The sequence below is a fragment of the Pongo abelii genome, chromosome 9 (assembly GCF_028885655.2).
Source record: "Pongo abelii isolate AG06213 chromosome 9, NHGRI_mPonAbe1-v2.0_pri, whole genome shotgun sequence".
Classification (NCBI taxonomy): domain Eukaryota; kingdom Metazoa; phylum Chordata; class Mammalia; order Primates; family Hominidae; genus Pongo; species Pongo abelii.
The window spans coordinates 60,781,693-60,808,708 of record NC_071994.2 but is presented as its reverse complement, the minus strand read 5'-3'; the positions used below and the strand labels follow the sequence as shown (position 1 = coordinate 60,808,708).

General features: G+C 35.3%; 1 protein-coding gene across 7 annotated transcripts in view; it reads right to left on the bottom strand.

The window, feature by feature from the left end:
* SOX6 (SRY-box transcription factor 6) overlaps positions 1–27,016 on the bottom strand; it is a 757,470-nt gene that overhangs the window by 456,436 nt on the left and 274,018 nt on the right.

Genomic DNA, 27,016 nt, shown 5'->3' with positions numbered 1-27,016 from the left:
AGCTCAATCTTGCATCCAAAGATATCAAAAAGGAAACTAAATGACATGGAGAAGACATTCTTAAGAATTACCTAGTTAATACAGAAAGGAAAAAAATAAATAACATAATAAAATCATTTTTATTCCCTTTTCATTTTTTCCACATTCCTTTACAACTTATTTTAATAATAATTTTGTTTTAAAGTAAATCCCTGAGTGATGGTTTGCCTTTTATAAATAAGAATAACAGGCAAGAATGCAATTTATCCTATTTTTCTAGTGTTTTGATCAACCAACTCCTCTCACCTGGTCTTTAGCAAGTATCAATTATTACAGCAGTCATCCAAGGTCATGGAAAAGAGCAAAGCTAATAGGTCCATAGAAAAATCAAGGCTTGTGCCCTCGTTAACACTGCGTTCTAAACAAACAATAAGTCCATGTTCAGAGAGCTGTACTAATTCTTCTCAAAGGAAGCAGCTTAGTTTCAACTCAAAATTTCTTTTAAAAGTCTCTTTGCTTTGACAGAGAGGCAAAGAGAAACAAAAGTGCTTGCATATCAGAAAAGGAAAGGACCATAAAGAACAAAGACGGAAAAGGAAAGCTCAAACTCCTTAAGAACATTGTCTCTACGTATCCATTCACCTGATTCTATCATTTCACACATATATATTTTACATGCATACATATATCTCATCTGGTACATAGTATGTGCTTAAAAGTTGTGTTGATTAAAATTATCATACAATTAGAAGAACAGATAAGGACAGAAAAAAGTAAGCATACTCTCTTAAAAGAAATTACATCACCAGTCACATCAGATATTTAGAAAGCCCCAAGTTTAGAGTTTCTAACATTTGTTTTAAACTATTTTTTACAGGATGAAATGAGATGAAACATGGGTCAAATTACATGTGAAGCCACACCTACCTCCACAGATTTTTTTTTTTTTTTTTCCAGAGTGATAGGGTCTCACTATGTTGCACAGGCTGGCCTTGAACTCCAGTGCTCAAGGAGTCTTCCTGCCTCAGGCTCCCTAGCAGTTGAGACTACAGGCACACACCACCTCCCAGCCTGATGTTTTATAGAGATAAAAATATGACTAAAACTAACCCCAAGGAAAGACTTACAAGAAGAATGATGTCATAAATGGCTCAATGCAACCAATGGGGTAATTGTGGGACCTGAAGGAGAAGTTCTACCCTTTTGCCTTTATAAAGGACATGTGGTACATAAACAGACTAAGGTATTTAAACCTCAGATCACCTTTAACTTTGGTGCAAGAGGCTTTTTCTCTGTTCATTTAACACCTTCTCTGATAATCAATATCTTCCCTAACCAATGCCATCAACCTGCTATCTTCTGAATTCCAATGGATTAAACCATAGGCCTGCCAAAAAGTATGAAAGATAATCACCAAAATAATTGCATTGCTATGACAGAGCCTTATGGCGACAACCTCCATTCTTTACCAACATTTTCTCTACCCGTAACTTTCCTCTTGCAGTCCCCTAACCAACCCCCCCACAAAAAAAAAAAAAAAAAACAGGCAGAGGATTGGGGGGAAACAGCTATGTTGGGTTTATGTTTCAAAATTCTTTAAAGATAAAAATATTTTTCCTCCCAGTTAAGAGCTTTAACATAAATTGATTGCAAATGCCTCTAGGAGAGATAATATCATGAGTTCCTTCCACACTAAGATATATATGACTCTGAATGCATTTTATAAGGCTAGAATATCTATCCTTGATTCCAAAATAAAATAGACACACTAGAAGAACAGAAAATCACTGACTAATTATGAACACAGTTACAAATATCCTTTAAATTTTAACTAATTCTATAGTGTAAATGAAAATCCACTGAGAACAAATAAGTTTTGTCACGGTTATCCTAAATGGTTCAGAAAATCTACCAATAATACCATATTCACAGATTAAAGAAGAATAACTCTATAAGCATCCCAACAGATGCAATGGATAGAAGATAAAACCTACCAAAAACTGTATAGTTATTGGTAAAATTTAGGACGCATTGCCATCACAGACAGAAACAATGTCTTCCCTCAGTTTAAAAAAAAAAAGAGGTTCAGGCTAATTTTAAATAGAATAGCTCAAGGCCAAGAGGAAGACTATCTAAAATAAGGCCCAAATATATAGAAAACCAAAAACCACATGTTCTCCCTTATATGTGGAATCTAAAACAACTGAACTCAATAGAAGCGGAGAGCAGTAGGTGGTTACCAGAGGTTGGGTGGGGATGGGGAGGAATAGGGAGATGTTGGTTAAAGGGTACAAAGTTGCAATTAGGCAGGAGGAACATGGTAAGTATTTAAGGTGATGGGTATGTTAGTTTGATTCTACCATTCCACATGTATACATTTCACATGCATACATATATCATATCACAGTGTATCCCATAAATATATATAATTATAATTTACCCAAAAACTAAATAAATAAATTTTAAAAGTTTTTAAATCTTAAATGAGTTTTTAAAAATAAAATAATAAAATAAAGTAATGCCCAAATAGCAGTTCTGACCCAAAAGACATAAGACACACCAGGGCTTCCCTAAGTGTTTGCGTAGGTCATGACAAGCTCTTTGTGGTGGGAAATATTTATTATTTAACATTAAGTAAGAAACAAAGAACACACAATGACATCTATGATCTAATTGCAGTTACATTAAATTCATTTTTAAAAGATATGAGCAAGGGGCCAGGCACGATGGCTCACGCCTGTAACACCAGCACTTTGGGAGACCGAGGCAGGAAGATTGCTTGAGCCCAGGAGTTCGAGACCAGCCTGGGCAATGAAGTGAAACCTCATCTCTACAAAAAACAAACAAAATTAGCCAGGCATGGTGGCGTGTGCCTGCAATCCCAGCTACTTGAGGGAGCTGAGATTGGAGGATCACTTGGGCCTGGGAGGTCGAGACTACAATGAGTCATGATCATGCCACTGCACTCTAGCCTGGGCAACAGAGCGAGAACCTGTCTCAAAAAAAAAAAAAAAAAAAAAAAAAAGATATGAACAAGGACTGGAAATAAGCAGGTAAAAATGAAAACAGATGACATACTGTGGAAGTGTATTAGAGGTTTTATCTTTTTTCTTATTGTTTTACATAACTTTTAACCAAAAATAATAATAAGGGTGCATGTGACTACTATGTGATACTATCCTATGAACAATTTAGGGTAGGGGAGATAGTGAGTGACTGAAAAAAAAAAAAAGAAAAAGAAAAATCACCACATAGAAGGGTTAAAGGAACAGGAAAGGGGTAGTGTCAGAGAAGGCTCCTCCTAGGAGGAATTTTATCCATTTTAAATTGTATTTGGTCTTGGTTGCAAATTTGGCGTCATTGAGGAAAGGGGAAATTCTACATAATGACTGATAGTAAAACTGTAAAATCTACTACCTCTGAGAAACTCCACCTGTATAACTAAGTGTGCATGCTATTCCAAATGTGCTGTTGTCTGCGAGGACTTTCAAAGGTTAATTGACTTTTTCAGTTTTGGCTGATTTTAAAATGTTCTAATGAGGCCCTTACTCTCACAAACTAGTTAGCACCCCAATCTTTTCCTAATGAAAGTATCAACACCCAAGGGACTTAAATCTGAGGCTCTTATAACTGAGAGACATATCTATAAGGGCTAGGGAAAAAACTGCCAACTTAAGACCTTGGCACTTAAGGTTTGCCAGGTAAAAAAGACCAAATTTTATTGAGAATACACATCTTTTAATTTCATGGATTAAAAAAACAGGATATTATTTTAATGTTGGGATTTTTAAGTACATTTACTACAAAATGGTCCAGACTGTGCCTAAGAGAGATGATTAAACTATCAACCTAGTCTTTACATGCATATTTCAATATAAAAACACAAACAAAATGCAGATCTCCTAAAATAGCAAGAAATATAAATTAAAAACATTACTCCTTTAACAGTGACTTACCAAAGTCAAGCAGAATTTGCATAGCTATATTTGGAGAATAAATTTTCTTTCAAATCCAGATTATGTTTTCTAGGTGAACGCAAAATTTGTACTACAATATTCATTTTTGTTTTGTTTTCCAAACTAGTGAGAGCTCTAATTTGAAGCAAATCTATTAACAATTATACATTAATGAAAAGGATTAACATATGAAAATGTCACAAGCAGAGAATATTTCTTCAGACATAAGCAGATAAAGTACTCTCTCCAATTCGTGTTGAACTCGTGTATCTAATAAAAATATTAAATTGCTATAAATAAGTGAATATCAAAAATATAAGCAAATTTCAACTTCTTTCATTTAGGAAAAAGGAAAACTACATACAGAAAGCTAGATATAGAAATTCTATTAATTTGTTCTATTTTCAAAATAATATAAAGTCTGGATTTTATCTATTTATATCATCTCATTTGCATTTTATTCTTTGACAATGCTAATAACATTATTTCAGCTAAAACTATACGTGTTTAAACAGTAACACATTTCATCATAAAACCCACACTCCTTTATGCTCATGAAAAGTAAACTAGAATAAATTGCAAATATTAGGTGAGACAATGGACATTAAAATATTTCTCCAAATCAGATATATCCATATACGCATCCACCATAACAGTTCTGCAGTTATGCAACTTTAGCTGTATGCATTACAACACTTAGTTGTGTAAGTGATAAAAAACCAACTCAAAGTAGCTTTTTCTAATCAAAAAATAATTTGTCGGTTGGGCACTATGGCATGCACCTGCAGTCCCAGCTACTCAGGAAGCTAAGGCAGGAGGGTCACTTAAGCCTGGATGACTTGAGATCAGCCTGGGCAATACTATGAGACCCCCATCTCTAACAAATAAATAAGTAAACCAACAGGCAAACAAAAAATAATTTATTGGTTCACTTAATTGAAAAGTCCTGCCTTCTAACACACCTGGACTCAGTATTTAAATGGTATAATTAGGAAATTGGTTTTTCTCCTCTCTCTCAAGCAGGCTCTCCCCTTTCAGTGGCAAAGATGACTATCAGAAGCTCAAGGTTAGAAACCTCAATAGAAAGACAGTGTTTCCTTCCCAGTAATTCCAGGAAATATCCCAGGATTGAGTCTCACTGGCCTGGCTTGGATAGCATGTTTATTTCTGAACCAATCACTGTTGCCAGGAGTATGAAATGCCCACTCCCTACGACTTGGGAGGATAAAGGCAGTTCCACCTCAACCACAGGTACCAAAAGTGAAAGAAGGGTTGTTCCCCAAAAGAAAACCAGAACAAATGCTGCATAGTGAAAACAGTAAACAGCATAACTCTTAAAGAGTTTCTTTTGACAGTAATTATTACAGTGAGGTAACTTCAGAGGAAAAATATAAAAACAATTGCAAACTTCATTTAATAGCAGTTGCACAGCAAAAACTTCTTTGAATTGTTTCTAGTAGTCCCAAAAGGGGGACAAAAAACATGAATCTAGCAATTCTTAAGGCAAATGAGAATAAAAGTATTCTTCATTAGATAACTTTTGTCCCTTCTCTTACTTCAGAGACAGCTACCCCAAGTAATATTCCATCATCCTCTTTAAGTCTAAATTCTTAGAATTTTTGCAAAGATTTACAGAGGCCTAGCTACCCATCTCTAAAAATTTATTTTGATGGATCCTCAAGTAATATCGAAACTGCTTAAAGGCCACTATAAACATGAATGAGGGAATGAGGATCCCATATAACTTAATTCATTTATTTTAATTTGTATCTGAAAAGACGTCTACTTTTTTTTTTTTTTTTTTTTTTTTAGGTGGAGTTTCACTCTTGTCACCCAGGCTGGAGTGCAGTGGCGTGATCTCAGCTCACTGCAACCTCTGCATCCTGGGTTCAAGCGATTCTCCAGCCTCAGCCTCCCAAGTAGCTGGGATTACAGGCACCTGCCACCATGTCCAGCAAATTTTTGTATTCTTAGTGGAGACGGGGTTTCACCATGCTGGCCAGGCTGGTCTCAAACTCCTGACCTCAGGTGATCCGCCCACCTCAGCCTCCAAAGTGCTGAGATTACAGGCATGAGCCACCGCGCCCGGCTGACTTCTACACTTTTAAATGCGTATACCATAAAAGTCTAACATTTTTTGGCCATTAATATCTTGGGTTGAGTATGGTCACCCAATTCTTTCCTGAAAGGAGGGTTTTATATGAGGGACTGGAAGGAGAACATAAATGCAAAAGAAGCCTGGGGAAACTGGAAAGCGATTAAAGGAAAGAATGGCTGAGGTACCAAAAACAATATTCATTTATGTCAAATTCATTCACACATTCATTTTATGCATACATTTAGAGCACTGACAATGAGCAAACTATTGTGCTAGAGACGATACAAAGAAACATGTCATAGTCCCCACTCCTCCAAAATCATAACTGGCAGCGAGAGAGAAGAAGCATGAGCAGTGATAATGAGAGTGATGTCCCAATTCCTTCTTTTTGTTTTCCCCCACCAAAAGCTCCAGATTTTGTTCAGGTCGCAGGATAAATAATACACTTCACATTCTTCAGAAACGTTTCATTTAACTCATCTGCAAATTCAAGAAACTACTTTTTGCCTAACTCTCAGGATAACATGAAAATAGTAAAAGCTTGGCAGCACATATAAGAAAAGCTAAATGTAAGAAAAGCAATGCAAATTTGGTAAATTATGAAAAGAATTGCGAATATGGAAATTGCAGAATTTTTAATTAATTCCCTTAGTAATTATAAACTGAGTGCTTACTGAATAATGGGCATTATATATGGTCATGTAGTAAGATGGATTAGACTTAATATCCCTGCAAGTTTAAAAAAAAAAACACAAAATTTTCCATCAGAAACTAGTATTAATAAAAGGACTGTTCACAAAAATTACTAAAAAGATAAATTGTGACAAGAACAAAAAGAGAGAGAAAAAAAGCTATGGGAGTTCAGATCACAGAAGCGAGATCACAGAAGACTATAAGTAGCTAGGCCTTGAAAGATGGATGAAATTCCTACAAGTAAATATGTTTAACAGAAGTATTCCAGGTACAAGAAACTACATGAAATATATCAAGAAAATACAAACTGCTTCTATGTCAGTCAGTTCCAAAATATCTACAGAATTTTGGATGAGAGGATAATATAAATACAAGCTATTTTGTAATATTCTATATTTTAATGCATTGTTATTCAATATTAGAAGATTTTGAGAGCTATAAATAATGTATGCTAGAATACTTTGGTAGTCATTATATTCACAATGTATGAATAATGGAACTCTTCAAATACATCTGTATTGGGCATTATATGCAGAAGATACCCAAGATATGTGTTCTTTTTTCAATATTTTTATTTTGCAAATGAGTAAGAAAATATGAAGTAAGCCTCCCACATGTAATGGGAAGTACGTTTGAATGTTTGACAGCCTAGACATGTAAATTACCTGCTTAATTTGGCATGTAAATAAAAATATCTAGGCCCTTACAAAGACTTTTGTTACCAAAAATAAAATGTAACTATTTGTTTAGTGAAATAAGCCAGGCACAGAAAGATAAATATTGCATATTCTCATTCTTATGTGGACACTTAAATAAAAAAGCTGATTTCATAGCAGTAGAGTAGAATAGTAACTACTAGAGTATAGGAAAGGTAACAGGGAGAAAAACAGGGAGAAGCTGGTTAAAGGATACAAGATTACAGCTAGATAGGAGGAATTTCTATAGAATACTACATAGGAGAATCTAGTTTTCTATAGCATTGAAGGGTGACTATAGTTAACAATTTACTGAGTATTTTCAAGTGGCTAGAAGACAGCATGATTTTGAATGTTCTCAAAACAAAAATGATAAATATTTGAGGTGATGGATATGCTAATTACCCTGATTTGATCATTACATATTGTATACCGATATTGAAATATCACTCTGTACCCCATAAATATGTACAATTATTATATTTTAATTAAAAATAATATGCACAAAGAACACCATGGAATACACAGGCAGAATAAATGATCAATCACGAGGGATACTAGCAAACTTCTAGATTATCTGGCAATCTAAATGGCATGTCATTGAGGAAAATAACAGTAAAGAGAATCTTGAAGAAAAAGATGCCTCCTGAGTATATCGATTCCTAGATTAAAAGAGTAAAGTTATGAGGAACACTGGTGGGATCTGGGATTCTAGATAGTCCTTTGATTTTAAATATTCAGCATAAAGTTTAGCACACATGACTTCACAAGGGATTTGTCCCAATATGTAGCTCTTTAAAGAATATACGCTTACTCTGCTGCCTACCTCTCTGTACAATGAACATGATCATGGTGCTCACCTCATAAGGCATTAGCACCACAGTAGGCTAATAGAGCACTAGAGACAGTCTGCTTGTCACATGTACCATGGTCAGCTGGAAAAATACACCTTCACATTTAGACCCACATGATTCACAATCAAACTTTAATAGAAAGAAAAGCATGTTCAGAAAAAGACTTTTGCCAAGCTTCCTGTAGACTGAAATGCCAATTTTTCCTACTGGTTAGCATCATGCTTCCAGCATTATTCTTTAGCAAGGAAAATATAAAACAACAGATAGGCACAGAATTTTCCAAGAAGTCTCTAGTCTCTCTGGAACTATAAAAATTATTTATTCTGAATTGTAGGCAGTCTTCCAAGTACGACATTTTAGAGGATTCCACTGCCTTCTAAAATACCAGATTTGGAAAACTGAATACTATCTGACAATTCTTGGAAACAAATAATGGCTAATTTGTACCAGCTAAAGAATAAAGTCTGAAAATCTGCACCAAATTATTTAAATTAAGGAGTCTTCATTTCAACAGGTTGCCAGCTAATCTCAGAATTTGGACTTTAAGCGTCCACAACACTAAATCATTCTCAGCAGCATCTTTCAAGAACTTTATATTCTTCTCTTGTTAACATTTCCTATACTTTCACAAATTCACTCAATTATTCATTCAACAAATATTTATTAGGTGCTTACTATCTGCCAAGAACTGTAATTGACAAGAAACCAGAGGTATTTTTCCACTGTGGGGACTATGAAACCTTGACAGAATATCACAATAGTGTCCCATAAAGCCACTACCAAATACTTTAAATGTCAACTAGTAATTGGATGGGCAAGATGGAAGACATGGAGACAGAAGTATTCAATAGAACAATACCTTCCTTCTACCTTTCACACTGAAGCGTAAAATAGAGTCAGAACTCCCCATGTAAATTTGATGTCCTTTCATACTGGACGAATTTCGCTACACTAACCGGCCAGCCTTGGTGAGAAAGTGGAAGTATTGTCCTGCTTGAAGAGAGGAAATGAGTTGCTTTTGATGAGGAAGAACTAAGCAATAATACACAGCACAGGAAAATCCAAATGTGCTTTTTTAAAAAATTCATATATTGGCACTTTGAGGCTTACCATGAGTATCTAATTAACAAGAATGCTAATGGCAAAACATTTACGTTGGGTTCCATCCAGACTGTAACTGCATTGCCTCCTAGCCATCCATACCCCGGCCCACCCTATCAATGGACAGCATATTGTGTTTTCTCTTTGAAAGGCTCAGACACAGGGCCAGAATGCCACTAATTCAGCAAAAATTCACGACTGTGATTGGGGTAATAAAGTGCTAAAGAAGTCAGAAAGATCCTTGTCAGGGCAGGAATTTACAACCCCTCAGCCAGTTCAGGCTTCTGCCTGACAGATGTTGCCATAGTCTTCTGGATTTAGGAGGATTCTCTTTTCCAAGAGGACCAACCTCCATCTAAAAATAGACAGAGATGCAATAGGATAAGAACCAGAATGCGGCAGTAGGAAGTAAGAAAAGGAAAATATTTTACCGCAATACTCCAGCAACTTAATTTGGAAAAAAAAATCAGTTTGAGAATAGGCTTCTAATTCTCATACCTGAATATACATCTTATTTTTTAAAAGTTGAATGCCCCAACTATTTTTATAAAACAAATATAAATATAACCATGGAACATAATTGCTTAAACCTTATGCAGATATTGGTGCAAAACAATTACTATTTGAATTTGTTTTCAATTTCTTCATGCAAAGTGATGCCTAGTTTTAACTCTCTTGGTTTATATAATTTTAAAGTGCTTTGTCTATTATAAATTATTTCTCTGAGTTCATTCTGTAACCAACACTCTCTCACTGGGTAAGACATTTTGAAATATTTAAACAAACTCTAATATTCCTGATGCTATAGCTTTTAAAAATATGATGAAATTATTTAAAAATGTACGTTTCCTCGACTACTCATCTAGGTGGGTCCTTGTACATCATTCTATGCATTATGAATGGTAAGAATCTTTCAGTTGTATATTATAATCACAGACATTTAAAAATGTGTTTTGCCTTCACCTTACAGTACCATATCCTGATAAAACTACTGAAATTGCATATAATGCAGGAATCATGGCAATTCAAACATAGAGACCTTGATCTAAAGTACTCCTGAAGTGAAAGGTATTTTGAAATTCATAAAATAACTAATTTTTAAAAAGTGATATGGTAATCATCATTAGTTCATTTTCTTCTGCTTTCTATCACTATAAAAAGGAAAACAGCCTAGGATCCAAATGCATTGCAAGAGATTGGAGAATTTAAGATCAAGGATTTTTTATCTTGAGAACATGGGACTGGTACTCAGACAATGGTAGTACTACAGGGAACTGTCAACTTGAAACAATACCATTGAATGTTTCTACTGTCAAGGCAAAATATAACAATTAGCCTTTAAAAAAGTGCATCCGGAATAAGAGAAATGGGAAGAAGTAACAAATGTCTAGCTCGAGGCCGACTTCAACCTGGCAGAGTTCCCCACATATTCCTAACAGCATTCAATGGACCAGATATCCTTAGCTCTCTCATCTATTACTGTGGGAAAAAACAATGGTAGACAAAAAGTTGGGGGCAACAACAGGGAGTGGGAGAGGGAGGGAACCTGATTGGCAGGCTTCAAACAGTTAAGCATGGGCACCTTTAACTAATATGGAAAGTTAAACAGAAATTTTTTACAAGCTGGCACCCGCTCACATAATGAGATGCATTGTCAGTCTCACTAAGCGAAATATTTGTGTTGCCATGCAGCTAAACAAATGCCTTTTTTCACTTTCACTTAAGACAGCCTCCCACTCCTATTTCTCTAAACAGTAGAGGCAGTCCTAGCTGGGTAACATGTGTAGTCTGGGCAGCATGTTTCCTGCCGCCTCACAAAAAGCGTATTTATATTAACATTCCAGATTCATTGGGAATTATGGAAACTCCATGCATTAAAGTCAATGTAAAATTTCTGCTATTTTAATATCTTCGCTTATCAATCAATGCAACTTGGCACAGATTCAAGAGTGTGGCAACATTTTTTTCATGCCATTTGCACATTACTATTCATAATGCTACAATGATCTCCTGTATAAAATATGATGAATTCACAAGTATGATTATCAAATTTATGGTGTGTGCTCACTACACCACGCATTATGGTTTTGTAGCTTCTTTGCCCTAAAGTAACAAAGATTTGCATAGAGTTTAAATGAGTATGGTCTATACAAACTATAGTTAAAATATTATTACAGTTATATGCTTTTCCATATAAACTGGTAAAAAAATCATATTTATTTCTTCTTTAGGGCAGTATTTTATTACAATTAAATGAAAAGCTTAGCTCCGCTATTTCTGTGAAAACAAAATCAAGACCAAAAGAGATACAGTTCAAGGATTAGACCTGAAAACCATAGTGAGAAATTTAAAAAATAAAAAAATGCAAAATATCTTATTTTCTCTAAAACAAAAACATTGTTTCTGCAATTTCCTACAGAGAAACACCCTCCCAAATACCTGACTTCTAGATAATAATGATGAAAAATACCTGACATCTAGATTACAATGACATATAGATAATAATGATGAATAATATAGCCGGATTTTTCCTATCCATAAACTGTTACTCGGGGCAACCTGATATTTTAAACCTCATTTTCAGAGTCCCTCACCATGGCAATAGTTCATCTCCAGCTGCCTAACTCAACATAAGGCTCCCTGTACCTCATAAGTGGTTTTCCACAGGCTTCAAAGTCAGAGAGTATTCGAAACAGCAACTCTCTTTGACTTTAAGAACATCCCTACATGAGGGGGGAAAAGGTGACAGAATGGATTTTTAAATTTTTTCTTAGATGTCTCAAAGTGAATCAAACTCAAAAGTAATTCTACAATTCTGTTTTTAACATTAATTGGAAAATATATTCTATCTTGAATAATGTGCAAGTAATTGACAATTGTCACAAACGTAATTGTTCTCTTCTTACTCTGACGTTTTTAAGCTCTTGCTCCGGTGAAAAATTAAGCCATGCTTAAAATAAACAAGACAAAAGAAAAGTATCCAGGGTAAATATAAACTGAGAGAAAGGTCAAAAAAAATGACTAAGACTGATGTGCTACAATTAATAAGTTTTTTAAAGGGAAGGTACATTTATTCTTCTTGTCTAATTCTGGATTGCATTTGCTTTCCATGAGTATTTGAGATGAATATTTGAAGAAAACTTTGTAAACCCTTCCAACTTGAGACAACAGCAGCCGACTACATTTTCCAATGGGAAGTCTAAAATAAGTAAAAATGTGTATTCCTTTCCATTCTCATAAAATTTCAACATTGAAGCTGACATTTAAAGATGACTAGTTTCTGTGGCAAAGGGATATGTTCAATACAACTCCCCAAATACATCTGGGCAGAGAACTTTCTGATCTAATGTTAACCTCCTCTAGGGAAAGACTTACTAGGGAGAGATAAAAGGTAGGATTGTTATTCTAGAAGATTTCTCACAAACCAGTTTTTTAAAAAGTATTTTTTTCTTCAGTGTTAGGACTCCCCATATTTATATAACTAAGTTGGGTGAAAACTTAATTTTTGTATTGTATTCTTCAACCTCTTTTGAATATGAGAAAAGTCTACTGCTTATTAAGATGTAAACTAATCCTTTGAGCCAGTCACTGCTTAGAATACGCCATTGCTTGATTTATCCCACATTTACATTGGGGTTATTTATCAAAGATATCCAAGAGTGGAAGAGACAAAACAGACCAAGGACATTATGTCTTTCAAGCTCAGCAGCATTTAGCAGATTCCTGGGCCTCCATGGCCTAACATTTAGCTAAGACTTCTTAAACAATCAGGTAAAAAGGGCCAGACTAGTTAGCAGATGTCTTATTCAGATAACAAAGAGAATACTTTAGTGACAAAGTGAGAAAAAAAAATAGCAAAATTGATACAAACACTTCGAACCATGTTTCCCTTTTTCCTCTCAGAACTCAACCTGGAGTCTAACAGGGACAGTATCCTTATTCTCGAGCAAATATGAAGACAATTGTACATATTTATAAGTACACCAAAATACACCAAAATAAAATACTTAGAAGAAATCAGCACATCATTGTTAAGATAACATATCTGAACTCTCAAAAGATTGAAGACAAACACAATGACTATATATTGATATTTGAGTCTCATAGAAAAAATGAAATAAAAAGATTTTACAGTATTGCTGGACAATTTATCCTTGATTTCATTTCTAACTTAATGTTAACATCTAGTAAGTCCGATTTTAATGCATAAAATATAGAAAATGTGCAAATAAGAAATATTAATATTCTAGACTGTTCTATTTCATATCCCTGAAGAGGTAAAATTATTGTCGTGTGAACAAAGCCAACTTCAGCATTTGGTAAAGTCATTTCAGTTCCTATATGTAACCCTTTATAATGCCCATTATCTCAATTAAACACCTTCAGAAATAGCCATAGTAATGATGAAGAGAATTCAATGATATCATACAAAAGAAAACAAGCTGCACTATCTTTGACTTGATTCGTTTTGACTTCAATTAGGAACTATGATTGTTCTTGTTCTTTTCAGAGATCGAGTTTAAAGAAAGAATAGTTTTTAGTTATCTTAGGTCACATTTCAAGTAAAAACTGTGAATGAAGGAACTTTACAAAGGCACTGTTAAGTATTGGAGTGAAAGCACTGTAAGAATTAGTTAGAGTCAGTTTAGCCATTGCCCAACTTACTTTCCAACCACTGTTAAGTACTGGAGTGAAAGCACTGTAAGAATTAGTTAGAGTCAGTTTAGCCATTGCCCAACTTACTTTCCAACCATTTGTATTAAATATGCTTCATTAAAACAGAACCATATGGAAAATAAGCTAGCAATTAACACAGCTTTTGCACATGCCTCTAATACAATAGATTTCAAACTTTTGGTGAAACTGACTAAAATACTTCCATGCTGCTGCTATGTAGACTTGGCAGCAGTCCCTAGACTTGCTTCATCCATACCATGTCATTTCAAGATATTGCTGCATTATTGAAATAAGGACATATGAAAAAAATAAAATATTTTATCACTTTCCTTGCAGTTGGTATGAGCTATTAAAATAAACCTGGGTACATTGAAATAGTCTCTCAGATGGCAACTAATATTACATGACACGAAAAAAAGACATCCACTTTTATATAAGTCACACTAATGGCCTTTACATTTGACAGTTTATGTCTCTTAACAATGGATATAAGCGCTATAATTATATTTTATTAACATGCAGAACTATTTTAGACCTCAGGAACTTTAGTAAAATGATCTGTGCAAAGGATTGACTTAAAATAGTTTCATTATTCACCATCAACAAACCTCAGACTACAGATAGGACACCATGTCAGGTACTACTGAAGCAAAGAATAAGACACAGTTCTGGTCCTCGGTGGCCTTATAGTCTATCTGGAGAGATTAAATATATGTGAAGTGATAACGGCCTTTTGAGAATAACGGGAATAAAAACATTTTTTAAGAGTTAATTCGCACTCCCTTGACCTCTATCCAAATGGTTGTGTACCATTATACACTTTATTCACTGCACAAGGGTGCCCAGCTGAAGGAGCAAGTAGGCTGCAAACCTAGCCAGCACAGATCACTAAATCATGCACCCTGCATAGGGCTGTAAACATCTAAGGAAAAGGCACCTCCAAGGAAAAATTTTGCCAACTCGCAAAGCCATGCTAATAGAGGAAGTGACATCTACTCAAAAAACCTCTCTTTTTTTTTTCTAATTTATGTATTCATAGTATGTACCATTTTCTGCTGCTACGACTCTAGTCCAAGCCATCATCATCTTTCACATAAACACCTTTATATTAGTCTCCTAACTGGTGTTTCTGCTTCCACAACTGCTCTTCTATAGTCTATTCTTCTAATACCAGATTATTTTTAAATGTAAATTATATCATTTTGCTTCTCCAATCCTCCAATGGCTTCCTATCTCACTTAGAGAAAACCCAGAGTCTTCATCACTCTTTTGAGGAACTACCTAACCTGGCTACCAGCTATCTTTCTAATGTTATCTCCAAATTCCTTTTTATTCACCCATTTGACTCTCATCACTCTATTGGTGCCAACTTTTCTTTGAACAGCCAAGCTCCTCACTCTTCAAGGCCTTTCTATACATTTTTTCCCTTTGCCTGGGAGCTCTTCTTCCAGTACTTTGCATGACCTGCTCCCTCACTTTGTTCAGGTTTCTCTTCAAATCCTTCTGTATCAGAGAAGGCTTCTCTGACAACCCTATAAAAAAATTGTACCACCATCACTCTCAATAAATATTTATTGAATAAATGGATTAATAAATGCAAATGACTATAAAATAAGATCCTTGTGATGTTATTTTTGTCTGTTTTGTTTCACTTCAATATTTCTACCACCGAGAATAGTGCTTTATGTGTAACAAATACTGAATAAACATCTGATGAACAAATGAGTGACCACTGCAATAATACATAAAGAAAAAGGAGTCAACACATTTCTAAAGTCTCAAGTCTGGTGACTAACTGCTTGCATCCCTGTCAAAAATACAAAAGGCTGAAAAGGAGATTGACTTAGGGGAAAGAAATGGTAAACTTGCTGAATTTGAAGTGACAATGAGACATCCAGGTAAAAATATAGAGTTAAACAGGCAGAACTAAGGCTGAGGACAGACTTGGAAAAGTAGACATGAGATCCATCCATGTAGAGTTAAAAGGCAATAGAATAAATCAGACCTCCTAGAAAGTACAGAGTGAAAACAGCATAGAAAGAACCAAACTTAGAGATGCACACATTTGTTTTATAAGCAGAAAAAGATTAATCTAAAAAGGCTAAAGAGGAACATTTGTGTGCTAAAAACTTGTTGAATACCTACTGTGTGTTAAGTGCTGTGATGAGCCATTTTTAGTCAACAATATTAATTACTACAGAAAGTGAGAAGAGTAAGGCCTGAGAAAAAGACATTAAATATGGATTTAGGCAATCTCTAGTAATCCGGAAGGCAGCACATTCAATACAGTTACCCAGAATGAAATAGAAGCCAGATTCCAATAGACAGAGGAATAAGGAGATATAGATAGAAAATAAAGACTATTCTTTCAAGAGGTTTGACGGTAAAAAGAAGACAGAAATAAGGATATTTCAAGGGTTACCAAAGTCGAGGAAAACTATTTTAAGAAGAAATCTGAATTATTTGTACACATAGGTTGTAATAATAGCATCTTGCATTTAAATGGTGTTTTCTACCTTATAAAGTGGATTCACATACACTGTTGTAACTGACTCACTACAAACTTGCAAGGTTAGCAGGACAAATGGTATTTTAAGATAACAAATTGAGACTCAAAAAAGGCAAGTAACTTGTTCAACTTCCCAAAGCCAGGAAGTGGCAAAATAGAAAATGGATCCTGAATCTCCAACACCATGAAAAGTAAGAGAGGGAATCCTCTGTAGAGGGAATGGAAGTAAAAAGGCACAAGTGGTGATGTCACCTTCTGAACAGAGATGGAACATTTCTTCCTCTGAGAAAAAAGAGAAAAGATAGTTTTAAGTGGCAAAAGAACATGAAGCAATGTGAGGTGAAGAAACAGAAAAGACTATGGATGGAATTCCTAGATGTGAGATACACAAAGTTCCATTTCAAAGAGAAATATCTATAGATAGGCATAAAGTTACACACCTGAACTACCAACTCTGAATCAGTAACTCAAGAGATATTTTGTGTGTCCTGCAAGACATATTGCTCTGGGGACAAATTATCTGAGAGTGCCCAATAAGAAAAATATTTGAGTTGGTGAGTGAATGAATTAAAGGACATCAGAAAGATATACTGACTGTGTTCTGCTTCCCAGGAAACAAAGTGGCTAAGTCAAAACAATGGGCAGCTGTGGGATAGCAAAGAAAAAAAACTTCCAGGCCCAGGTTCTAGTGAAAGCTACTATGGAAGTTAGCTACTCAACTTTAGAACCAGAGCCTTCTTTTCCTCCTCCGTTCTTATCTTTTCTAGTTTATAGCAAATTTATATTGAACCACTTATTCTTTCTGAATGCTAGTTCCCCTTTAGCATTTCTTTTTCTTCATTCCCTTTGGACTGGCCCAATGCTTTGGCCCCTTATCAAAGCGTTTTCTAAGAAACAGTCTGACAGCTCTAATTTGCATCTGGTTGTGCAAGATGTGGTTAAGAACATGGACTTTGGAGTTAAATACACCTTGATTCCAATTCATTCTCTCATTTATTCATTCAGCAAATATTTAGTGAACATCTAACATGTGCTAGGCACTGTTCTAGTTGCTGAAGATACAGCTTCAAACAAAATAAGGTCTCTGTAAGGATGCCTTCTCTTACCATTCCTATTCAACATAGTATTGGAAGTCCTGGCCAGGGCAATCAGGCAAGAAAAAGAAATTAAGGGCATCCAAATAGGAAGAGAGGAAGTCAAACTATCCCTGTTTACAGACAACATGATCCTATATCTAGAAAAAACCCATTGTCTTAGCCCAAAAGCTTCTTAGGCTGATAACTTCAGCAAAGTCTTAGGATACAAAATCCATGTGCAAAAAACACTAGCATTCTTATACACCAACAACAGTCAAGCCGAGATCCAAATCAGGAACAAACTCCTATTCACAATTGCCACAAAAACAATAAAACAGGAAAACAGCTAACTAGGAAGGTGAAAGATCTCTACAAGGAGAACTACAAACCACTGCTCAAAGAAATCAGAGATGACACATATAAATGGAAAAACATTCCATGCTCATGGATAGGAAGAATGAATATTACTGAAATGGCTATACTGTCCAAAGCAATTTATAGATTCAATGTTATTCCTAGTAAACTACCATTGAGATTTTTTACAGAACTAGAAAAAAAAAACTATTTTAAGGCTGGGTGCGGTGGCTTACGCCTGTAATCCCAGCACTTTGGGAGGCCGAGACGGGCGGATCACAAGGGCAGGAGATCGAGACCATCCTGGCTAACACGGTGAAACCCTGTCTCTACTAAAAATACAAAAAATTAGCCGGGCGTGGTGGTAGGCGCCTGTAATCCCAGCTGCTTGGGAGGCTGAGGCAGGATAATGGTGTGAACCCGGGAGGCAGAGCTTGCAGTGAGCTGAGATAGTGCCACTGCACTCCAGCCTGGGGGACAGAGTGAGACTCCATCTCAAAAAAAAAAAAAAAAAAAAAAAACAACTATTTTAAAATTCATCTGGAATAAAAAAAAAGTGCCTGAATAGCTAGAGCAATCCTAAGCAAAAAGAATAAAGCTGAAAGTATCATGCTACCCATCTTCAAATTATACTACAGGGCTACAGTAACCAAAACAGTATGGTACTGGCACAAAAACAGACACATAGACCAACGGAACAGAATAGAGAAACTAGAAATAAGACCACACACCTATAACTATCTGATCATTGACCAACCTGACAAAAACAAGCAATGGGGAAAGGATTCCCTGTTCAATAAATGGTGCTGGCATAACTGGCTAGCCATATGCAGAAGATTGAAACTGGATCCCTTCCTTACACCATATACAAAAATTAATTCAAGACAGATTAAAGACTTTTAGAAATTATAGAAATCCTGGAAGACAACCTAGGCAATACCATTCAGGACATAAGCACAGGCAAAGATTTCAGGACTAAGACACCAGAAGCAATTGCAACAAAAGCAAAAATTGACAAATGGGATCTAATTAAACTAAAAAGCTTCTGCACAGTAAAAGAAGCAATCAACAAAGCAAACAAGCAACCTAAAGAATGGGAGAAAATTTTTGGAAACTATACATCCAACAAAGGTCTAATATCCGACATCCATAAGGAGCTTAAATTTACAAGAAAAAACAAACAACCCCACTAAAAAGTGTGCAAAGGACATGAACATGCACTTTTTTTTTTTATTATTATACTTTAAGTTTTAGGGTACATGTGCACAATGTGCAGGTTAGTTACATATGTATACATGCGCCATGTTGGTGTGCTGCACCCATTAACTCATCATTTAACATTAGGTATATCTCCTAATGCTATCCCTCCCCACTCCCCCCACCCCACAACAGGCCCAGTGTGTGATGTTCCCCTTCCTGTGTCCATGTGTTCTCATTGTTCAATTCCCACCTATGAGTGAGAACATGCGGTGTTTGGTTTTTTGTCCTTGCAATAGTTTGCTGAGAATGATGGTTTCCAATTTCATCCATGTCCCTACAAAGGACATGAACTCATCATTTTTTATGGCTGCATAGTATTCCATGGTGTATATGTGCCACATTTTCTTAATCCAGTCTATCATTGTTGGACATTTGAGTTGGTTCCAAGACTTTGCTATTGTGAATAGTGCCGCAATAAACATACGTGTGCATGTGTCTTTATAGCAGCATGATTTATAGTCCTTTGGGTATATACCCAGTAATGAGATGGCTGGGTCAAATGGTATTTCTAGTTCTAGATCCCTGAGGAATCGCCACACTGACTTCCACAATGGTAGAACTAGTTTACAGTCCCACCAACAGTGTAAAAGTGTTCCTATTTCTCCACATCCTCTCCAGCACCTGTTGTTTCCTGACTTTTTAATGATCGCCATTCTAACTGGTGTGAGATGGTATCTCATTGTGGTTTTGATTTGCATTTCTCTGATGGGCAGTGATGATGAGCATTTTTTCATGTGTCTTTTGACTGCATAAATTTCTTCTTTTGAGAAGTGTCTGTTCATATCCTTTGCCCACTTTTTGATGGGGTTGTTTGTTTTTTTCTTGTAAATTTGTTTTGAGTTCATTGTAGATTCTGGATATTAGCCCTTTGTCAGATGAGTAGATTGCAAAAATTTTCTCCCATTCTGTAGGTTGCCTGTTCACTCTGATGGTAGTTTCTTTTGCTGTGCAGAAGCTCTTTAGTTTAGCTAGATTCCATTTGTCAATTTTTGCTTTTGTTGCCATTGCTTTTGGTGTTTTAGACATGAAGTCCTTGCCCATGTCTATGTCCTGAATGGTATTGCCTAGGTTTTCTTCTAGGGTTTTTATGGTTTTAGGTCTAACATTTAAGTCTTTAATCCATCTTGAAGTAATTTTTGTATAAGGTGTAAAGAAGGGATCCAGTTTCAGCTTTCTATATATGGCTAGCCAGTTTTCCCAGCACCATTTATTAAATAGGGAATCCTTTCCCCATTTCTTGTTTTTGTCAGGTTTGTCATAGGTCAGATAGTTGTAGATAAGTGGCATTATTTCTGAGGGCTCTGTTCTGTTCCACTGATCTATATCTCTGTTTTGGTACCAGTACCATGCTGTTTTGGTTACTGTAGCCTTGTAGTATAGTTTGAAGTCAGGTAGCGTGATGCCTCCATCTTTGTTCTTTTGGCTTAGGATTGACTTGGCGATGCGGGCTCTTTTTTGGTTCCATATGAGCTGTAAAGTAGTTTTTTCCAATTCTGTGAAGAAAGTCATTGGTAGCTTGATGGGGATGGCATTGAATCTATAAATTACCTTGGGCGGTATGGCCATTTTCACAATATTAATTCTTCCTACCCATGAGCATGGAATGTTCTTCCATTTGTTTGTATCCTCTTTTATTTCATTGAGCAGTGGTTCTCCTTGAACATGCACTTTTCAGAAGTAAGACATAAATGCAGCCAACAATCATATAAAAAAAGTTCAACATCACTGATCTTTAGAGAAATGCAAATCTAAACCATGAGATACCATCTCCTGCCAGTCAGAATCACCATTATTAAAAAGTCAAAAAATTACAGATGTTGGCGAAGTTGTGGAGAAAACAGAATGCTTATACACTGTAGGTGAGAGTGTAAATTAGTTCAACCATTGTGGAGGACAGTGTGACAATTCCTCAAAGACCTAAAGACAGAAATACCATTCAACCCAGCAATCCCATTACTGGGTACATATCCAAAGGAATATAAATTGTTGTATTATAAAGACACATGCAAGTGTATGTTCATTGCAGCACTATTCTCAATAGCAAAGACAAGGATTCACCCTAAATGCCCATCAATGATAGACTGGATAAAAGAAATGTGGTACATATACACCATGGAATACTATGCAGACATTTAAAAAAGAATGAGATCATACCCTTCACAGAGTCATGGATAAAGCTGAAGACTATTATCCTTAGCAAACTAACGCAGGAGCAGAAAACCAAATACCATATGTTATCACTTGTAAGTGGGAGCTAAATGATGAGAACACATGGACACATAGAGGGGAACAACACACACTGGGGCCTATCAGAGGGTGGAGGGTGGAAGAAGGGAGAGGATCAGGAAAAATAACTTATGAGTACTAGGCTTAATACCTGGGTAATAAAATAATCTGTACAACGAACCCCTATGACACAAGTTTACATACATAACAAACATGTACACTTGAATGTAAAAGTTAAAAATAAATAAATAAATAAGGTCTCTGCCTTCATTGAACTACCCGCACTCTGGTGAGGGTAGAAGGTAGCTATAATAAACAAACAAGCTCTGCTATGTCTTAGTAATCTGATCTTGAGCAAGTCACTTCACTTCTGCATGTTTTCAATTTGCTCAATTATAAAATAGAAACAATAGAAACTACCTCAGACTATTGTGAGAAATAAATAAAACACATGATATAATTAGCACATAAATGTTGGCTCTCTGAGCTTTGGCCTCACTATCAATCTTTCAGTTCCTGGAACACATGTTCCTTCCACCATAGGAAATTTGCATATATTCTTTCCTTTGCCTAAAATATTTTACATCTTGCTTACCCCGACCCCAGCCCTTTTACTTTGTCATTGCCTACTCTTCTTTCAGATCTCGTTTCAATCCCTACTTCCTCAGGGAAGACTTACCTAACTAGGTCAATTCTCATTATATTTGTTTAGAAAGACAGATATAATCCATGTTTATTTGGTTGTTCATTCATTCATTTTTCTCATTCATTCATCCAAGACCCCATCATCTTTTATCTGGATTACTGCAAAAGCCTCTTTCTATAGTCTGAATATTTATGTCTCCCGAAAATTCATATGTTGAAATCCTCATCCTCAAAGTGATTGTATTAGAAGGTGGGACCTCTCGAAGTTGATTAGGTCATGGAGGCAGCGCCCTCTTGAATGGGATTAGTGCTCTCATAAAAACCCCCAAGAGACACTCCTTGCCCTTTCCACCTTGTGAGGTCAGAGTGAGAAATTGGCTATCTATGAGGAACTGGGCGCTCACCAGACAACAGATAAGCCAGTGCCTTAATTTTGAACTTCCCAGCCTCCAGAACTGTGAAAAATAAATTTCTGTTGTTTATAAGCCACCAAGTTTATGGCATTTTGCTTCAGCCGCCCGAGTTGACTGAGACACCTCCTCACTAGTCTCCCCGCTATAGTCTATACTCAACACAGTTGCCAGAGCAAACCTTTTAACACGGAAGTTAAATAATGTCACTTTTCTGCTGAGAACTCATGTCACCTTTCTGCTGAGAACCCATCTTCTTCAGGTTTCCTATCTTCCTCAGGGTAAAAGCCAAAGCCTTTACAATGGTTTAAATTATGCCTGTCCTCACTGATCACATCACACAGCTATTGTGGCCTCCTTACTGCTACTATTCTTCAAATTCATCAAGTTCACTCCTCTATGTCAGGATACTGGTTCTCTCTTTCTAGAATGGTCTTCCACCAGATATCTGCATGGTTTGCCTCTCCACTTCTTTCTGGTGTCAACTTAAATATCACCTTATCTGTTGAGATGATCTTCTTGTATTTTATAAAACAGCAAACTCCTCACCTCAGCACTCCCTACCACCTTTGCCATGCTTCATATCACTCATCACCTTTTAATATATTTTACTTGCTTATTTGTTGTTTTTTAATAACTCTCCTACCATTACCACTAGAATATAAACTTAATGAGAGCAGGTATTTTGCTTTGTTCACTATCTCCCCATTCTCTCAAATAGTACCCAGCACATAGTAGACTCTACATCTAAGATGATAACTTCCATACAACAAACTAGACAAATTTCCAAAATAAACAATTTATACAGCTGAACAAAATTTTTTAAAGTTCTGGTCATCTCATAATAGCTAGGCAACATCCCAATGCTCTCTGGGAATTTCGGGCCAAACTATAATTAAGACAATACACGGTGAAACAAAAACAAAAACAAATTAAAATATTCCAATTTATAAACTACATAAGGAAAAATAAAAACATGAGAAAGAATAAAATGGAACCACAGATTATAAAAGAAAAAACAATGTACCTTTTAACAACTATGAAGCATATTAATGTTAATTGTTATTGGTAACTTGAATTTACTAAACTTCCTAGGGTTTTACTTGTCCCACTGTGGCTCAGATTTCATATCAAGTATTTTTCATAGATAACTTTCCCAATTTCTTATATTCTATTGAATTATACAAGGCATTATTATCATGTTGACATTTTTACTATTAAACACACTAACATTCAGTTAGACATTGCCAAGCATTTCCCACATTCCGGTAATCATTAAATTCTCCATAGTAAATAAGATGTGAGATCATAAAAAGGAAGGAAAATAAAACTGTATTATATTTAGAAACAAAGATATAGTGTTGTTTGGGGATTTTCCCTAAAAGTTCCTTTAGCAAACCAATCACCACTAAGTCCTACCAATTATAATTTCTCTATATTCAACTGGCACTCATTTCACGGCACCTCAGGTCACCACTTTCACTTCCCACCCTTCTACTCCTACTAATTCAAAAATATAGTTATCTTGATTGATAGAGAAGGATTGCAATACTGTCTTTAATTAGCACCAATTCACTTATGACAAATATCTGGGCCCCACTCAGTGAAGTAGGAACAATGAAAAGACATCGGCACCATTTTAAAAGCTCTTTAAGAAAGTTCAGAACTCCAATTCTTAATTCAAAGGCATATGCCAAGTTAATTACAGTCAAAAGTGTAACTATCTCTCTTTAAGTCAAAGGATTCAAAAGCAATTTATGAATGATACTGAAATAATGTATTAATTAGCTGTCCATATGCTGTTACTCTTAAGAGTTTTAAATATAAAACAAAATGAATTAAAAAGGTTATTTTTCAATATGAATTATTTTAGATGTATCCAATCATACAAACTGCCTTAATCAGAAACTCAGTTTTATATTTGTATTATTTTTTTAAATCTCAGCTTTTTACCACGTTATTTTTCTAGGACAGTGGGTCTCAATCTTTGTGGTGATTAGAATCATCTGTGGAAGTCATTTAAATGAAGATTCCTGGGCATCTAGAGATTCTAATTCAAAAAGTTGGGGTGAAGGATCAAGAATCTGCCTTTTAAACAAACACCAAAATCCAGTTATTCAGTTAGTTAATCCAGTTAGTGTGCTCACATCATAGGAGAAGAAATACTGATCTAGAAAGCAGTGGTAGTAGTAGCCCATTTCCTACCAATTCTTAACAAACTATTCTTCTCCCATGAGTTTCGGCTCCTAGTACATTTCATCTTACATCCATGACTCGAATATTAAAACCATTTATTCAACGGGCATTCTGTGGGGGCTTGCTGTACAGCCAGTAATCTTCTAATATTTAAGGTTTATAGGGCTACATGATTTCTGCTTTGGGATTCAAAATGACATATCAAGGCCTTTAAAAATAATCATTCTCTCCTTATAGAAACCTCTTGAACCAGACTGAACTGCCAAAGATAAACTAATCAAAACCTTTAGGTTAGCAGTATTAATTTCACCTGAAATTATGAAGAGAGGTAATATTTTTGTCCTTTTCTACCCTGAAAATGTTAACAATAGCAAATAGTTTTCTCATAACAAAACACATCCATTCGTTATTTTTCCATTCTCTTCACCCTTCTGAAGAAAAAAAAAAAAAATGAAGCCCTTCCAGAGATTTTTAAAAACAGAGTGAACACTGACTTTATCAACAGAAATATGAAATATAGCATTTAGTAACAAATACAATTGTGAGTATATGATATGTAAGACGTTGTGCAAGAAGGTTTTGGTATGCAGATGAACTCTAGAACATGTGGTCTATTAAAAGACCTTATTAGGTCAGCTAGATTTGGAATATGACCTATAAAAATGCAATCAGCTTTCAATTATCAACCAATGGATCATCCACTTGCCACTTATAGTTATATTTTGGTTATTAATATATCAGTCCTATAAATAACAGCTTCCAATTTAATCATTTTATTATTCTTTTTCAAATTTTGGGGTTTTTGTTATGTGCTATTTAACCCATCCCTCAAACTCAGGAGACTTGAAGAAGGTCACTTTGCTTAAACAAGTTGATAAATTAATGCTGACTATTCCCTACTTGGATTGAGCATCAAATAATAAAGCAATATGAGCAGGATGAGGAATGCTGAACTTATGTAACAGAATATTATGAAAAGGATAACATACAGTTTATAAACTATTAAATCTCCTCTTCAGAGTGCCTTGTATATATGTTGTAGCTAATATTCTGTAGCAAACTAAAATTTAACAGCTCCCAATCATCTACAAGGTAGTTCAGACTCCTTAATAAGACACAGAGGCCTTCAGGATTTTAACCATATGTATCCTTCTAGTCTTAGGCCACATCACTTTCTCAAAAAAAAGTAATAATTGTATAATAATTTAATGCTTTCCATTTACCAGGCACTACATCCAGACAATTTGTTTAGCAACATTATAAATATTAATTATATTTTAAAGTAGGAAAACAGGCTCAGCATTTTACCCACAATCATAAAGGTAGTATAAAATGAAGTCAACTCTGCTCTGACTGACTCCAAAGTACACACTCTCAGTCATCTTCCTCATACTCCTCATTCCAGCCATGATAAACTAACATATGCCATGACCTTTGATGTCTCCATACTTTTGCTCATGTTTTTCTGCTTCTGGAATGTCCTTTTTTACCCTTGTCCACCAAGATTGTCAAAATTCAGAAAAATAGTTACTAAAGTGCCTGGCATTGTTACAGGCACAAGAGACAGACTAGTGCGCAAGATAAAGATGTTGCCATTATGGGGCTTGCTCTTTCTTTGAGCTCCTACTCTTCTACTAATACCTGACTCAAAGTCACTGCTTTGATGATAATTCCCTTTACATGTCTTCTTAATTTCTTCTTCTATTCTCTCATAGCACTTTATATAGACGTTTAGTGCAGTATATCATATTGTACTATAATTGTTTATGTATCTGTCTCATCTTCCTCTCCAGCCTACAAAATTCTTTCACGTAAAAGGCCCTTTTCTATTTAGATTTGTATCCTTAGCCCTTAGCAGAATACTTTGTTCATAAGTAAGTGCTCAATAAAAGTTTTGTAAGTGAATAGAAAACTAGACCAAATATTTGTCTGAGATGCCATATAAACTAAACATTACAAATACTTGAAAGAAAATATGCTATAATTTATAAAATCAGTCACAAAAAAGTGGCAGTCATAAATATTTAAAGATATATTTAATTATTGCCTTGGTCCTTTATATTTAATTATTGCCTTGGTCCTTTTTAATGATCAAGTTTATATTAGATGTTATATAAAATATTCAATAATAACAGTCTAACTTAAATATTTAACCAGCTGACATAAGTATACAACTATTATGCAGCCTCATAGTTCAATATTTAAGTTAAATAATAGCATTCACCACAGCTGAAACTTAAAGTTATTATTTAGAGCTCATCTGCACTGCCAATGAAATTGCAGGTAT